Consider the following 15,815-nt stretch of genomic DNA (forward strand, 5'->3'; position numbering starts at 1 on the left):
TATCGAGATCTTCTGTTCCTTTAGCCTAACTTAATTTCTAATGTATTATTTACTTTTCTCCCCACTCTTTGCAAATACTGTTTCATCTGTGTTTTGTATTACCTTAATTTGAAATTCCTCAGGAAGGGCCAGCTAGAGTCCTGTGGACTGTTAGTTTTATGTCTTAGAATCTGTAATGTCTAGTTTCGGGATGAGTTTGTCTATAAAATTCAAGCTGTTTAGCTGGTAAATTGACTTATTGTTTTCTATACTTCTGTCTTTGGCATACTAAAAATATGTATAATTCCAAATGTGAATTTGTGATTTATATCTTCATCTGAGCCCTTAGTCAGTCGATGCTTTTATTCTTATTTTTTGTTAGATGTTATCTCCTCCTAGATTCCCTAAAGAAACTCCCGGGAACCAGATAGATGCTGTATTTTAGTATGAGTGTAGCTCAAGCAGAGGGGAGGTTGGAGTGTGCAGGCAGGAGATGCAAATGCAAACAAATCCCAGCTTACCTGGCATTAACCCAGTCTCACAAACAGCATCCAAAGAGCATTAGATGTTTGTGCCCAAACAAACAGCTCATCCAGGGAGTGGGAGGCACCAGAATTACTTGAGTATTAATTGTCTTCCATTTGCCAAGCATCACCCCACAAGATGCCATCTTCCTTTCAGTTCTGAGGTTCACATGTTCCGATGTTCTATGGCATCTTGTCCTTTAGCATTAAGGAAAATCCCAGGGGAGAGGAAAACTGACTATTCCATCTATAGGTAAGTGCTGTCACGTGCTGCTCATCTGTGATATGAGGGATCTGGTGCAGCAATTGGATGTGGTACCCTCTGACTGCAGTAGCAGCACCCAGCCTGGGACCAAGGGAAGACCACAAGTTCTTACTAAGAGATCTCTCAAGTTAGAATATAAGAAAAAAGTATAAGACAAGCGTCACACAAGCCATGGAGATTTTTCAACAGTTACTATATGATTATTATTAGATAAGAGGACAGTATAATCCCTAAACAAGTATAAATATCATTTTTATAATATTTTATGTTGATGTATTTATTATGTTCAAAGTCATAGCATATTTATATTAACATTATACTTTTGGATGAATGTGAATTGTGTGTCAAAACTGTTCAAGTGAGCAAGTTTGGGTTATATTATTGAACTAATTTTGAAAAGGAAACAGATTCAGAAAAGTAGAACTCTTAGCCAAGGTCATAGGAGAGAGTGTCTGAGAGAAAATAGAGCTTGTGCTTGGGAACCAGAAGACTTGGATTTTAGTTCTAGCACCATAGCTTACTTTTATATTGTCATTATTTCTAAGCTCAGAAGCACTAATATGCAGACCATTCTCCAGTGAATGCCTCAGTAATCCTTTGATCTTGCCATGGGTTCATTAAACACCTCACCGACATTTTATGGATGCTTGTACGTCTGCATAAATAAGATTAGGGGAGAACAGGAGGAAGACAAGTGTGGGATGGTTACCTTGTGGAGTTTTTGTGACCAAAATAAAGGCTAGACCTCCTTTCCTGTGTATTTTGAAAATATCCATAGGTTGAAATCAAAGAGAAATAAGATTGTAATTAACAACAACAAAAAACAAAAAATAAAAAAATAACAGATAGAGAGGCTTGTTCCCCTATTCATTTTATCTCTGTTGATAGAATTTCATTTTGTTTTTAAGTTCCTATTATTATTATTATTATTATTATTATTGGTAGTATTAGTTTATGAATATAGATCCTATAGAATCATTGCTTTGAAGTAAAATGTATAAATTAAGGCTAAATACCAGGTTTTTTTTCCTATAAGAATATAGTTGAAAACTGTTTCACAGCTAACTATGTTTTCAAAAACTTACAAAGAATCATTAAAAGTAACAAAGTTTAGTGCAAGTAGTTTGCAAACTGAGGACAGTTCTGGCCACAACACTGTGTGAGTATAAATCAGCGAATGAAGGGAATATGATGAAAACATTGTCCTTTTGGGGGTTGCCAGGGAATGATGTAGTTTGTAATGCCTTAAAAATATATAGAGTTTGTTCCTTTCCTGGAAGTGCAAATAGTCATTTAATAAGAGAGTTAACTCGGCATGTCCAAAATAGATTGAATTAACTCATATTATTCAAGTTGGATGCTGTGAAACATCCATCCTCTTGCCTTCTGTTTTCCTTGCCACCTCTGCATTTACTCTGCATTATAGCTTAACTAGCAATGACCTTCTGCCCCGCCTGTAGGGCTTCAATGGGTTCTTGACCACCCTAAGGAGGGAATGTAGGGACAGGAGATACAAAGGAAAGACACCAAGTCTGGATTCTGATCAAGGTGCCACTTTATTTCTCTTCCACAAAGGTTTATATAGTTCAGCAGGGTGGGGGGAGCAAGAAGCTGTCATCTGCATAAGGTGGGGCAAGCTAACAGGATGTTTGTATAGGATGTTTACAGGGTGAGAGGGTCAAGGGCTCTGACTCAATGTCCTGTTGCTAGGCAACCTGACTGTAAGATGATCCAGTTCCCTGTCTTATTGGGGGTCTGTATTTTTCCACTAACTAGAGATTCTGTCCTTGTCCCTGACATCTCCCCCTTCTTAGTAATAATCTAAGGGCAAACATAAACTAGGTTCAAATGGTCTAAAAGGAGGGCTCTGAAAGAGGCTTTGCATGGAGGATTACAGAGGCCCTATCCCTCTAAAGGTTGTGAAAAGGTCCAAGAGAGAATGTCTCTCCAGACTCAAGCACCACAGGCATCCCCATAGTGCGGGAATCAATGGACTGTGCAGTTTTTTTGAGGGAGCGGAAATGGGTAAGCGCAAGGCTGCTACTGCACAACCGCTATGCAACAGGGCATATAATCCAGGTTCTCGGGATTTTGGGGTACCATGCTCCCCAGCCTGTGCAGTCCCAGCTGCACTCCAATCATGCCTTAAGTGAGCCCTTTTTCCACACACAGGTGCAGCCTCCCCCGAGTGAAGGGGTCTGTGTGGGGCATCTCGTCAGGGGAAATTTCAACCCTGGAGTCCTACATATCAAAGTAGTGGTAATGAACCTGGATCTGCCTGCCTGGCAGGTCTGTTATTTGGCTTCGGATGAACCGAGTGAGCCAGGAAAGTGCCCAAAGGCAAGGACCAGGAGCAGGCCTACAAACAGGTCCTAGGAGGGAGGAAAGAAGGGTCGTTAGCCAAGAGGAGTTTGAAAACTAACTCTAGAAGCACCCAAGGTTTTCTTTTCTTTTCTTTCTTTCTTTCTTTCTTTCTTTCTTTCTTTCTTTCTTTCTTTCTTTCTTTCTTTCTTTCTTTCTTTCTTTCTTTTTGTCCTTGTTTAACCTTTACTATACTATCTCTGACTACCCCGGTGTGGTCTGTAAAGAAGCAACATTCCTCTTTGAGCACAGTGCAAAGGCCACCCTGTTGTAAAAAGAGGAGATCCAGGCCTCTCCTGTTCTGTAAAACTATCTTAGCTAGGGAGGAAAGGGATGACTTGAGGGCAGAAATTCCCTGGTCAAATTGGGCAATATCCTCATCTATGGACAGGTGAAGCTCAGAGTAATGTTGGTTGAACAGGACCAGAGAGGCAATTTCTGTGCCTGTTTCCGCTGCTCCAACCGCCAGAAGGACTGCTAAGGTGATGGCAGTAACAGGCTCCCGTCAAGGCAGTCGTCTCAGCGCGGCTTCTCTTCCTAGAGATCTAGGAATTGATCTGAGGAATAATAGGTTAGTCTAGGTGGAAGGGACCTAAGTGTCCTGAATGGCGTCTCTGGTGCTACCCTGTTTGCTGTGCTACCTGCCAGCCACAGGATGTGTCAAGCTGACCCAACATGGCTATAACCACCTGTGACACCAAGGCCAGCAAGTCCAACAAGCCTTTCTGACACTTTGGATGAAAAATTCAGCACTGCCCTTGGAAACATGACCTCTGCTGTCAGACTGGATTTGACAAGCTGTGTCCCTGCTCAGCCCAGAACGTGATTGACTATGGGACTTGTATACACAACTTCACCAAGGCCTTGGTCTTCCTCCGGGAGACGACGTTCTGAACCTTAAGAGGTGGTTTCATCCACGTTGGGCACCAGTTGCCCCGCCTGTAGGGCTTCAACGGGTTCTCAAGCACCCTAAGGAGGGAATGTATTAGCTGTCTTAAGTATTTTTTAATAATAATTTTTTATATTATTTTTATTTCCTAGCCCCCCCCTCAAAGGTAACATAAAATATCTCTGGCTTCTTCCCAGCACTAAAATGTGGGTATAAATTAAACTGTGTAGTTAGAAGCCAGTTTAGTATTCTTTTTCTTGATCAAGAAGAGATAATTAGTACTTCTGCCAAAAGCATATAATTTTTGCTCTCTGTAAAGGCTTTGCCACTATGACTACATCATTACCTGCACAATAAGAAAGCAGAAAGCTACAATTCATTCTCTGAGCTGCTGAGAGTGGGAAAGAAAAGCAATCTGACCTTATCATTTTCTTTATAATTAGCATTGGTGAAACAACTTTAAAGGCAGAACCGAAAGAAGATAAAAATGTCGGCTGGTAATATGCTGGGAAGAGTTTATTATAAAAGAGACCTGTAATTATTTAAAGAATTGACTGAATAGGAAGACTTGTGCTCTGAAAGTGTAGTGCACTGAGCAATAGGGAGCTCTGGACCTGCTGAGCCTGTGGTAATGAGAAGGAATTCAAAAGAAGGAATTAGGCTCCCTTAGAAAAGCCGAGCTCCAGAAGATGAATATATTAACAGCTTGACAATGAAATATGCAAATGCATCCTTGAGTTACTGATAGAGTTCACGAGACCAAGCTACATCATAGAGCAGAAATCGGGACCTTGGGGAGAGAATCTCTGATCCTGTGCCATTGTTTTTGTTCTTTATGCATCTTGGTTTTGTCATAAATTAAACTGAGGTAATGACTTCAGCATTCTCCAGTTTTCTTTTAGGCTATGGTCCAAGATTGTTTAGATCACAAAAGCACATTTACAAAGAGATGCAATGTGCTTTTGGCTGTGTTCTAACCTGGGTGCCAGGAATGCAGAAGTTTCCCTTATCTACATATCAAATGTGTCCATGGCTAGACTGGGGGATTCCAAAATTTACCAGGTGACTGGAATTGGAGACTCTTGAAAATTAGGTCCTCAGAGTTATGGCAGTCGGTATTTCCCTCTAATTAAAAACTCTCAGGGCTACAATTCAGTCTTTAACCACCTCCCTGATTTTGTCTCCCTCCTTATATTTTTCCCCTAAAAGATCATGGGCATATCCTGCCTGCTCTGTGTGTGTGTGTGTGCACACACACGTGTGCTTGCACGTTTGTGCTCGTGCATGTGTGTGCAATCTATTGAATCTAATTAATGTTGTCCATATATATATATATATATACATATATATATATATATATATATATATGGGTTTAGGGTTGGCTGCTTGAGCATGGGCAACCTATCAGGGTGCTCCACCCAAAAGAAAACTGAATGTCCTTCTCTCAGCAGCAAATCAATTCCTGGAACTATTCAGTTATGGGTAGTACCTTGTAAGTTTCTCTCCCATCCAAGCTGGCTGGTATGACCATGGGTATGTCTTATATGTATAAAGCTATACTGAGATTTCAAGGGTAAAACATCACTGTCATGTTCAGAAGACACTATTTCTCAGCACACTTCTCACTTTTCTCATTGTGGTTCTCTAAACATGTTGGGCCCAGTGACTGCTTGTGTTCTACCACTGCTATGACCAGGGAGCTCTACTGGCTGGTCCATTTCCTCGTTGTTTTTGATGCAGTCTTTCACCCTCCTCATAGCTTATAGACAGCACACACAAGCGCTTTATTATAGAATAGCCAAAATTGGCTTGCGATTCTATGGCTGTTACGGTCAACACTATTTCATGAGCATAAAATTTCAGGAAAATTATAGTAGCTAATTTAAAGAAATTATAATTAACATTTTCCCTGTCCAAGATCACGGGAAAGAAAAGGCATATACTTGATGAGTAAATATGGATTTTTCAAACATAAAACTAAAGCGAGACTCCTTTAAGCATAAACAACCTACACTAAGTATTCCCAGAATTCCCACTAGCACTGTGCCATTGAGAGCTTCCAATGTTCTTCTGAGTTCTAAAGCTACATGGGTCTTTCTTGTCTCAAATTACTTAATATTTAGTTATTTTACCTTTCAAACTCTGGGGTTTCTGCTTGTCATCATGTGAAAAAGGAATGTGAGTTGACTGGCAGTTTAAGCTAAATGAAACTTCATAATGAACATTTGGTAGTTCCATGCCAGCAATTTTGGGCTTTGTACCCTATTTCTGAAGTACACCTGTGGTCCCAGTCCTGTATGGGAATTATAAAACTATTTTTTTTTTGTTGGGGAGTGGGTCATAATTTTATCTCCTCTGTTCCCCTGCAAAAAAAAATTCCAAGAAGCCCCCATTTCTTCTTGAGGGACTTATTTTTGTCATCAGCAATTTGGCAAACCCAAGCTGAGCAAATGACTCCAAAGCCATCTCCTGCCACTGGGGTGGCAGGACACCTTATAAGTGACTCCAAAATCTCAAAAGGAGCAGAGAGTTTCCCTTTAATATGATAAACTTGTGGAGATGAAATAATCTTGGCTGGTGTTAAGAAGATGAGTCATGGGGATTAATTCGGTTTTGCAGGAAAAAAAAAAAAACTAAACTCTTTTGGTGACAGGTTTTGTTCCTAAGACAGAGTTAGAAGTGACTAATCACAGATGCTCTTTTGGGTTTGACAGTGTAGATCTCTTCCTCATAGATGTTCCTTTGCAAAATTATTCTCCTTTTTTTCTTCCAGGATAATGCCATTTTTATAAAAGGCACCTCCTCTGAGGTACCCAGCACACTTTCTCCATGTTACTAATAATTTTGTACCACCAGGGCTTGTTGGTGTCCATAAGAACATGTTCTGTGCTATTTGGGATATTTGTACTTGAGCCCTGTTTTTTCTGCTAGGAATGAGAAAGTGCCATAGTCGTTGCTCGTCTTTGTAAGATGAAATTGCCCTAATTAAGGAGAAGAAGACAAATTACTATGATTATATCTTAGAATTCTTCATGCATGCTTATTATTATAATACTTAGATTATTATTTTATTATTATCAAAATGATTATTATTGGTTGCAGGATAATTTAAAAACTTCAGTGTTATATATCTCTGTGTGCGCATGAATACATTAAATTAATCCTGTAATCCTGGGGCCGTTAGTTGGCACTTGAAAGGCTTTAATGAGGATTTCACACTCTAGATACTCTGTGCAAGCACTTCAAGTGCCAGCTAAATACATGGAAGATTCTTTGTTAATAAGTGTAAGTAATGTTAGAAATCCTTTCCTTTATTTCTTGATGAAACACACAGTGCTTGAAATAACAAATATCCTGTAAAAATTGTGTGGACTGAGCACCATTGTGAGAGTCAAACAGTGGAATCCATCCAATCCACTTGGGCTAAAGCATCAGTATTGAGTCATGTTCTTGATGTCCATTGGGTCCCTTTGCTCCAATCTCACTCTTTATAATTTCACTTAAGGGTTCATTAGACCCATCATTAGAATGTAATTGTGTTTCCTTTCAGTATAGCTCTCATGTGAAATGCTTTTCAGAGTGGTTAGAACAGAACATTGAGTTTTTAAAAAAAAACAGGTTGCAAGACTATTTTGAGACATTTTTGCTTTGGTAAGTTTGAATTTGTAATAGAAGTGGTCTGCAACTTGCCTTCATCCTAATTTATACAGGACTGAAAAGTATTCCTTCTTGTGTCTCATTGATGATGAAAGCAGAGTTTTATAATATACCATGATGCTAACATTCAGACTTTCTAGGGCTAACCTGTAGTATTGTTACAAGCAGCCAATCATGTGTCCAGGTCTGATCTTCCTACTAGGTTCCTTAGGTCTTTGAATAAACCTTTTTTTCTACCCTTGGTATTTGGCACATTGGTGGACTGTTTCATCTGATGTATTTTTTTCCATTAGATAAATATCAACACTAAGCCATTGAAAAGTACAAATAGGTTCAAAATAATTTAGCATCCTCTATTGATAAAAACTGTTAATGTTTATACATTAAAAAGAAAGATCCTCAACATAAAAGATGTGTATGAAAAAACACAGGCTTAATATTATAACTAATGTAGAAGGATCAAGCTTTTCCATGGAGATCCAAGTCCATTCTGACTGCTTTTCTTGCTCACTACTAGAAGTTGTCATACAAGTCATCAAATAGAAATAAAAGGCATTAGAATCAGAGAATAAGAAGTTAAAATGTCTCGTTTTGTGTATGACATAGAAGAACTCTACAAACAAGAAATAAATTTAACCAGTTGGGTAAAAGATTTTTATACACTTAAAATTAGAAAATAATACTGAAAGAAATTAAAGGAGGTACAGTCATCTGTATGGAAAGTCATCTCATACTCTTCGATTGGAAGATCATATAGTTAAAATTTTACATTGCCTGGAGAGATTATGAATTTCATGTGATCCCTTAAAAATCCCAATAACACTCTTTCACAGAAAAAGAGAAACACAAAATTTATATTAAATGGCACAAAAGTTCAAAGTTCAGAGAATGAAAAAGTTGGAGACATCAGAATTTATGGATGGAAATTATATTACAAAGCTTTAGATGGCAAACATCCACCAGCCAAGTTGACCCTTAAAACAGAAGAGTCAATCTATACCCCAAGCACACTCTCCAACTAAAGATACAATTGGGAAAGGCTAGAGTCTTCAATGTGTCGTGCATACGAAAGAATGAAGGTGAGCCAGGAGGTGGTGGCACACGCCTTTAATCCCAGCACTCGGGAGGCAGAGCCAGGTGGATCTCTGTGAGTTCGAGGCCAGCCTGGTCTACAGAGCAAGATCCAGGAAAGGCTCAAAGCTACACAGAGAAACCCTGTCTCGAAAAACCAAAAAAAAAAAAAAAAAAAAAAAAAAAAAAAAAAGAATGAAGGTGAATTTTATCTTACAACAGATGTGGATCTATCAAAAAGTGGGTAAGAACATTGAAATAAGTGAGATAAGAAATCATAAAGCCACAAGGATGGAACACAAGGAAAGTCTTCTGGACTTGGCTTAATTAATTTTGGTAAGGATCTTGGAATTATACAAGATACACATGTTTCCAAAAGTAAAATTAAATTAACAGGGCCACATTAAACTAAATACCTTTTTCAAGGCAAGGAAAATAAAGCATGAAATTAAAAATGCAACATAAAGATTTGAAAAATATTTACAAACCACACATCTGACAATGGGCTAATAGCAAAAATTTATAAGGAATTCTTACAGCTGAATAGCAGAATACCAAATAATCCAGTTAGTAAATAGGTAGACTACCCAAACAGGCATTCTCCAAAGAAGATAAAAATGTTTCCAGTATTTGCTGTGGGATGGTCTATATGTCAAATTGTTCTGATTGGTCAATAAATAAAACACTGGCCAGTGGCTAGGCAGAAAGTATAGGCGGGACTAACAGAGAGGAGAAAAGAAAGAACAGGAAGGCAGAAGGAAACACTGCCAGCCACTGCCATGACAAGCAGCATGTGAAGACGCCGATAAGCCACGAGCCACGTGGCAAGGTATAGATTCATGGAAATGGATTAATTTAAGATATAAGAACAGTTAGCAAGAAGCCTGCCATGGCCATACAGTTTGTAAGCAATATAAGTCTCTGTGTTTACTTGGTTGGGTCTGACCGGCTGTGGGACTGGCTGGTGACAGAGATTTGTCCTGACTGTGGGCTGGGCAGGAAAACTCTAGCTACAAATATTTGTATAGTATTTGCTCAGTGTTAATTGCCAGGAAAACTTAAAACCCTTGTGCAATACACTAGCTCACTCCAATAGTGATAACTACTATAAACAGATAAAAATAATGTGGCCGAACATATAGAGGAAAGGGCAAATTGCTATAGTGTTGGTGGGATGAACACTCGTGAATCCATAATGAAAAGTAGTTTAAATAAGTACTCTCAAGGAAATTGAAATTAAAATAGAATATGGCTCATCGAGGTAAAAACACAGCCCTCAGGGATACCTGAGTTCTATGTTTATAGTAGCGTCATCCACAGTAGACAAAGGATAAAAACAGCTTAGGTCCCTGTTGATGGGCAGATAAAGAAAATATAGTACTCAAGGAGAGTGGGATATTTTCAGCTTCAAATGGAGATTCTTCTATTTTCCCACCATGAATGGACCTGAATGAAAGAAGCCAAGTACAGAAACAAAATATCACATGATCTCACTCACATATGGACACAAGCAAAGAACAGAGACAGAGGATAAAATAATGACTGTCAGGGGCAGTTGGAAGGGGGGGGAGAGTGTAGGACATATGTTCAAGGATATAACAACAGCCGATATGTAGGGGACACCAGTCTAGAGAAGCAAAATATGATATGAGAAGCTTCTGAGTTATTGTTCCATTTGCCTTCACAAGAAAAAGACAATCTTTATGTAAGGTCTAAGTCACTGATTTATGACTAATAAAATCATATGGCTTTGGACATGTTTGATACAGAGATTTTAGCTGATCTTGTCACTTGTAAAAAGTAATTATGTAAAATGCTAGATATGTTAGCATACTGCAGCTGCTATCTTATTATATATGTGAATCCTGTAACATCATATTCTAAGCCTCAAATGTTCACAACATTTGTCCAGCAAAACAAGGAATGTATAAAGGTAACATTAAAATGACTGGGGACTCCAATATATACAAATATTATGCCCAAACTGAAGAGGTTTAAAAGCAATGAAATATAACATTGCTTTTATTTAGGAAGACAAATCACTTCACCCTTTCTCTTCATCTTTAATTAGAAGATTTTACAGATGGTACAAATAATGGCTGGCTTTCTTTCACAAAGAATTTGATATACTCCCTTTGAGGCTACTGCAATCTGTAAGTAAATAATGGACAAATGAATCTTTGCAATCATATCTGAATAAAGGACTGAGCCTCCAGTATGATGAGTGTTGGTTACTTGGATTTTGAATGGAGAATATTAAAACAATAGAATATTTAGAAATTCCCAGTTATATGTATAAGCATATAGTTGTGTTTTATAACCCTCTATTTTGCTGTAATATTAAAATTTCATCATTCCAGTTTACTTTGTGATGCATTATGATTTAGCCTACTCAGTTCATCATGAGTGCCCAAGATAGAGTTTCTAATGTTTATCACACTCCTTGACCAGAGCAGTGTTTTCATGAGTGAGGAAGCTCCTCAATTTAAACTTCTGAATATTTGCCCTGGCAATATGAACGCAATTATTGTTTATTATGTATGCATGTGTGTCTGTGCATATGATCACATGTGTGTGCAGATGCATGCATTGATTAGAGGACAACCTTGAGTGTCATTTCTCAGGAGCAGTCCATGACGTTTCTAGAGACATAGTCTCTGGAGCTCCCCCAGTGGGCTAGGCTGGTTGGCCTGTGAGCCTCAGGACACCACCTGTCCCTGTCACTTTGGTGCTGAAATTACAAGTGTACACTGCCATATCCAACTATTTTTTTGGTATGGATTCTGGGAATTCAACTCATGGCCTCATACTCACACAGCAAGCATGTCACTGACAGAACCATCTCTCCAGCCCCATCAATGCAAATCTTTAATATTAAGACTCAAATATCCATTCGAACGAACCTTGCTCATTTTAACTGGATACACAAGGTCTCTGTGGTTTCTGTAAGTACAGATTAGAGTTGAGACTGACATGAGTCAACCACATGAACATTTATGCATTATAGAAAACAGTAATTGCAATTTCAGGACTATGGCATTAGGTACCAGTTGTAACAGGAATTTGTCTTACGCAGTCAATCCCAAATTATCTGAGAAAATAAATTGCTCATGTGTATTCTGGGCCAGAATGTGATCCACTGTGATGTTACTGTGACTCAAGACTTGACAGTTTTATGACAGGTGAGTGCTCTGTCTCAGTGAAGGGATCCCTCACTATTGAATTCATAAAAGCCTTTTACATTCATGGTTACATATTTTAATATCTGCATTATGTATGTGATATATTTGTGTTTTATATACTTATACACTATACTACACACACATATATGTATATATATATACATATATATGTATATATCAGCCTTGAGATGATTGAATTAAAAATGCAAGGAAACCTACATAAAATAAATAGAAATTTCTGTCATTACACAAAAATTTGTGATTCTTAATTTCATGTATATATAGATTTAGAAGCTGAATAAGGACTAAATAAAACACTTGTTTTATCACTATGTGCCTTTTCCTGTCCCCTCTCTCCACTGCTCTCATTTTCAGTGCCGCTTCCACCATGCAGCAGCAAGCCGGGACATCTATCTGCTGAGTACACCTAGTATAGGGGTGGGAGAGAAGTACCTCTTTCCTGAGAGCTGCTGCACACATCCAAAGCACGTTCTCACTGGCCAGGTCTGTGTCATGTGTCCATCCCCGTTTGCTCTGTGGCTGGAATACAAGAACTGGAGCCCAGCAGTGGCGATCGGTGCCATGGGTATTGGAGGTGGGAGAGGCTTGATTCCTTAAAAGAAAGTGTGGGAATCAGTTGGGGAGACAGTGGCCTGGACTTGTCCTGCCTGTAAACTATAGTTGCTGTTTCCATCTCTGAGGTGAAAGGCTTGCTCATGGTTACATTACAAATGTAGCTTTCAGACTCTGTGAAATCAGTTCTGTCCAGCTCTTACATCCTATTTTTTTAAATGAAACAAAGGATAAATTTCTGAGAGAACCTGCTCACTTCAAGATACCAGAAAATGTGTGAAGAACTATATTTTACATGAGCATCTGCTGTACCAATGGATGGCAACTTTGGCCATGTCAGACAGCAGCTCCATCTTTTTGCTAAGCTTAGCAAAGGCTGTCAGCTTTTCTTGGCACACAGTTTTAAAGTTTTCTTCCTTGTGAGCTTGGGTGCATATCTCCCTGTTATAGACAGGGTGACAAGCATTGGGAATAGTCATTACATGGGTTGTGTCAGCTGAACAGGTTTCATCTCATAATGTTCACATGCCAAGTGGAGGGCTTTAATGGCCAAGGGTGAGAAGAACTGAATGCTTTTGTTCCTTCAGCTGTCTTTAGATTTATTTACTTCTAGAAGATGAATAGTTCACATAACAATGGAGAAAAGTCTACAGGTAACTTGGGATTTTGAGCAGGAATAAGCAGAACTAAATATTTTGTGGAATGTTAAATAAATATATATTATCTCCATACAGTGATGATTCCTCATAGAATAGATATAGTCATCTCTAGATCTTAAGACAAGTAGTCCTCTTAGGCAGAGATGTGTCTAAATACTGTGGTGAGAACACACAGGTGAAATGAGAAGCTGTGTATGCCGGCCCTGTAATTTTGATGACTTTTTCTAGAATATGCTCTATTTTAAAGATAGTTAGAAAACCTAAAAGAGTAGAATGGCTTCTTTGCTCCCAGTGTTGATAGATTAGAGCATGTTTTAGCTTTCTTCTTTTGTAAGTGTGATGACCTAGTGTTGGAAAGGTTTGCTTCGGTGGAGTCTGAAGTTCTATGCCTTTCCCCCAGGAAGCATTGACGAATGTAAACAGGGTACAGAGAGCCTGATGGATCTGTCACAACTTGTGAGGTAGATGACTTACTTTATTAATCCTCATGAGGCTCTCACTCAGGATTAAGAGTTTCATAGATCCAAGTGTACCTCTGCTACAAACAGGTGCAGCGATAGAAGAAATTGATGAGTTCTGATCAATGGAGATGGAAACAACTTATTTCTCCAGGAAACAAAATGAACAACACTTTTGGGTCTGCAAGAAATACGGTGCACTACCTAAAATTATTCTAGATCTGAAAAATATTTTGCTAATGTGTATGTCTAATTTAAAATAAGTCACTCTTTTCTTCCAGTTGCAAAATTCTGTGGCTTGTACTTCTTGCCCACATCTGCTAATTTTCAGACAAATAAGGATACATATTCAAAGTCTCAGAGGATTCAGTCCCATGATTTCCTAGCCCTGTAGCATTAGAAGAATTATGACTCACATTAAGGGCCATGCATTGTTCTTGGTTTTATGGGACCACTAGTAATAGTCTCTCCACTGTAAGTGACAGAAATGCTCAGATCTCATATTTTTTTCTTTAAAAAAAATTTTATTTGTTCTTCTCTCATACAATATATCCTGACTGCAGCTTCCACTCCCTGAACTCCTTCCCGTTCCCTGTGTCACCTCCCCTCAACCCTAGACATCCCCTACCCTCCCACCCCCCAAAAAAAGAGCAGGCTTCACAGGGACATCAACAGAACACAGCGCAATAAGATGCAATAAGGCCAGGCACAAATCTTTACATCAAGACTGGGGGAGGCAACCAAGTAGGAGAAAAAGAGCCCCAAGATTAGGCAAAAGAGTCAGAGACACCTACAACCCCACTATCAGGAGTCTCCCCAAAACATCAAGCCAACAACCATGACATATATGCAGAGGACCTAGCACAGATGCATGCAAGCTCTGCTCAGAGATTCCTGCTTCTGTTTCTGTGAGCCTCCATGAGCCCAGCTTAGTTGATTCCACGGGCTGTGCTTTCCCAGAGTCTTCCACTCTTCAGTCTCCCACAATTTCTCCCCCTGAACCCTGCACCCCCAGCCCTGCTTTGCTTCTGTAGGGTTCGCTGAGCTCCTAGGGAGGAGCCGATGTAGACCTCCAACCTGGGCTCTCTCTCTCCCAACATAATGTTTGGCTGTGGTTCTCTGCATCCTCTCGAATTAGATGCTGGAGGCAGACTCTCTGATGATGACTGGACTAGGCACAGCAGATCTCATATTTTCAGTCTCTTCCCTACCTGCTTTCTCATGGCGAGATCTCCACTTAAGCCACTCGCTTGCCTTTGATGTACCATCTGTGGCATGTATGTGGGTTAGCATACTCAAACCCACCCTTTTGCTTCCCCAACTCATCTGATGCCAGATGCTAAATACTAGCTAGTTCTTGACCTGCATTTGAAGACTTGCCACGAGGAAACTGAGATAAGAGGGGGATTTTTTTTTCTCCATCACTCAGTGTTCTCTGTAATATGGGAATATCCACCAATGTGAATAAAAGAATCAGGAGGTACTTTGTATCATGTTGGAGTTTATTATCCGACTAGAGTCCAAATTCCTGTGAAGCAAGCCTTCAAATGTACCCACCCTTTACTGGTATGGTTGAACAAGAAGTTTTGGCATGCCCAGAAAGATTCATTCTGCAGCTGATGCTCAATACCAGAGCTGCTGGAGGCTTTTCCTGTTGCTAGTCCTCTTGCTCTGAAAACATGGTGGCTGCTTTCCCACATCCAATCTGGAAGAAGATTCCTTTTGTGCATGGAATCTGTTTTGTTCTTTGTTTTTCACTTTTTCTTTGCTCTAGTTCAGAGCTGTATCCTGGCGCCCAACGACGTGGGGCTAAAGAAAAAAAGGGAAGAAAAAAAAAAGAGGGACTAAAGAAAAAGGACAAATGAACAGGGATAAAGGCCGGTGTTATGAAAAAAAAAATACTAAAGACAAAGTCCCTTAACCAAGAGGCGCTCCAATAAAGTGTGATCTGAGAAGAATCCTCGAGTGGTGGTAAAGAGGATTCAGAACTCAACACACGGAGCGGTGACATCGGTAAGTTCTCTAGGAATGGTGACGTCGGTAAACGCCCCACAGTTCCTAATTCTCTCTCTCAAATGAGCGGCAGCCGCCGGTTTGAGTTACTGGCAGGTTCCTGGCATGTGTGATTGACCTGCAGTATGGCGGGAATGAGGCCTCTGCAAGTGGCACATTAAGCTGCGTGGTGGATTTAGCCTTT

The 15,815-nt window shown here is 39.5% G+C and overlaps 1 pseudogene; it reads left to right on the forward strand.

Moving 5' to 3' along the window:
• The first annotated feature begins 2,789 nt into the window (after window positions 1-2,789).
• The window catches only part of LOC114695175, a 44,848-nt pseudogene continuing 31,822 nt past the window's right edge, over window positions 2,790-15,815 (forward strand).

This window comes from Peromyscus leucopus, chromosome 17 (genome assembly GCF_004664715.2).
Source record: "Peromyscus leucopus breed LL Stock chromosome 17, UCI_PerLeu_2.1, whole genome shotgun sequence".
NCBI lineage: Eukaryota > Metazoa > Chordata > Mammalia > Rodentia > Cricetidae > Peromyscus > Peromyscus leucopus.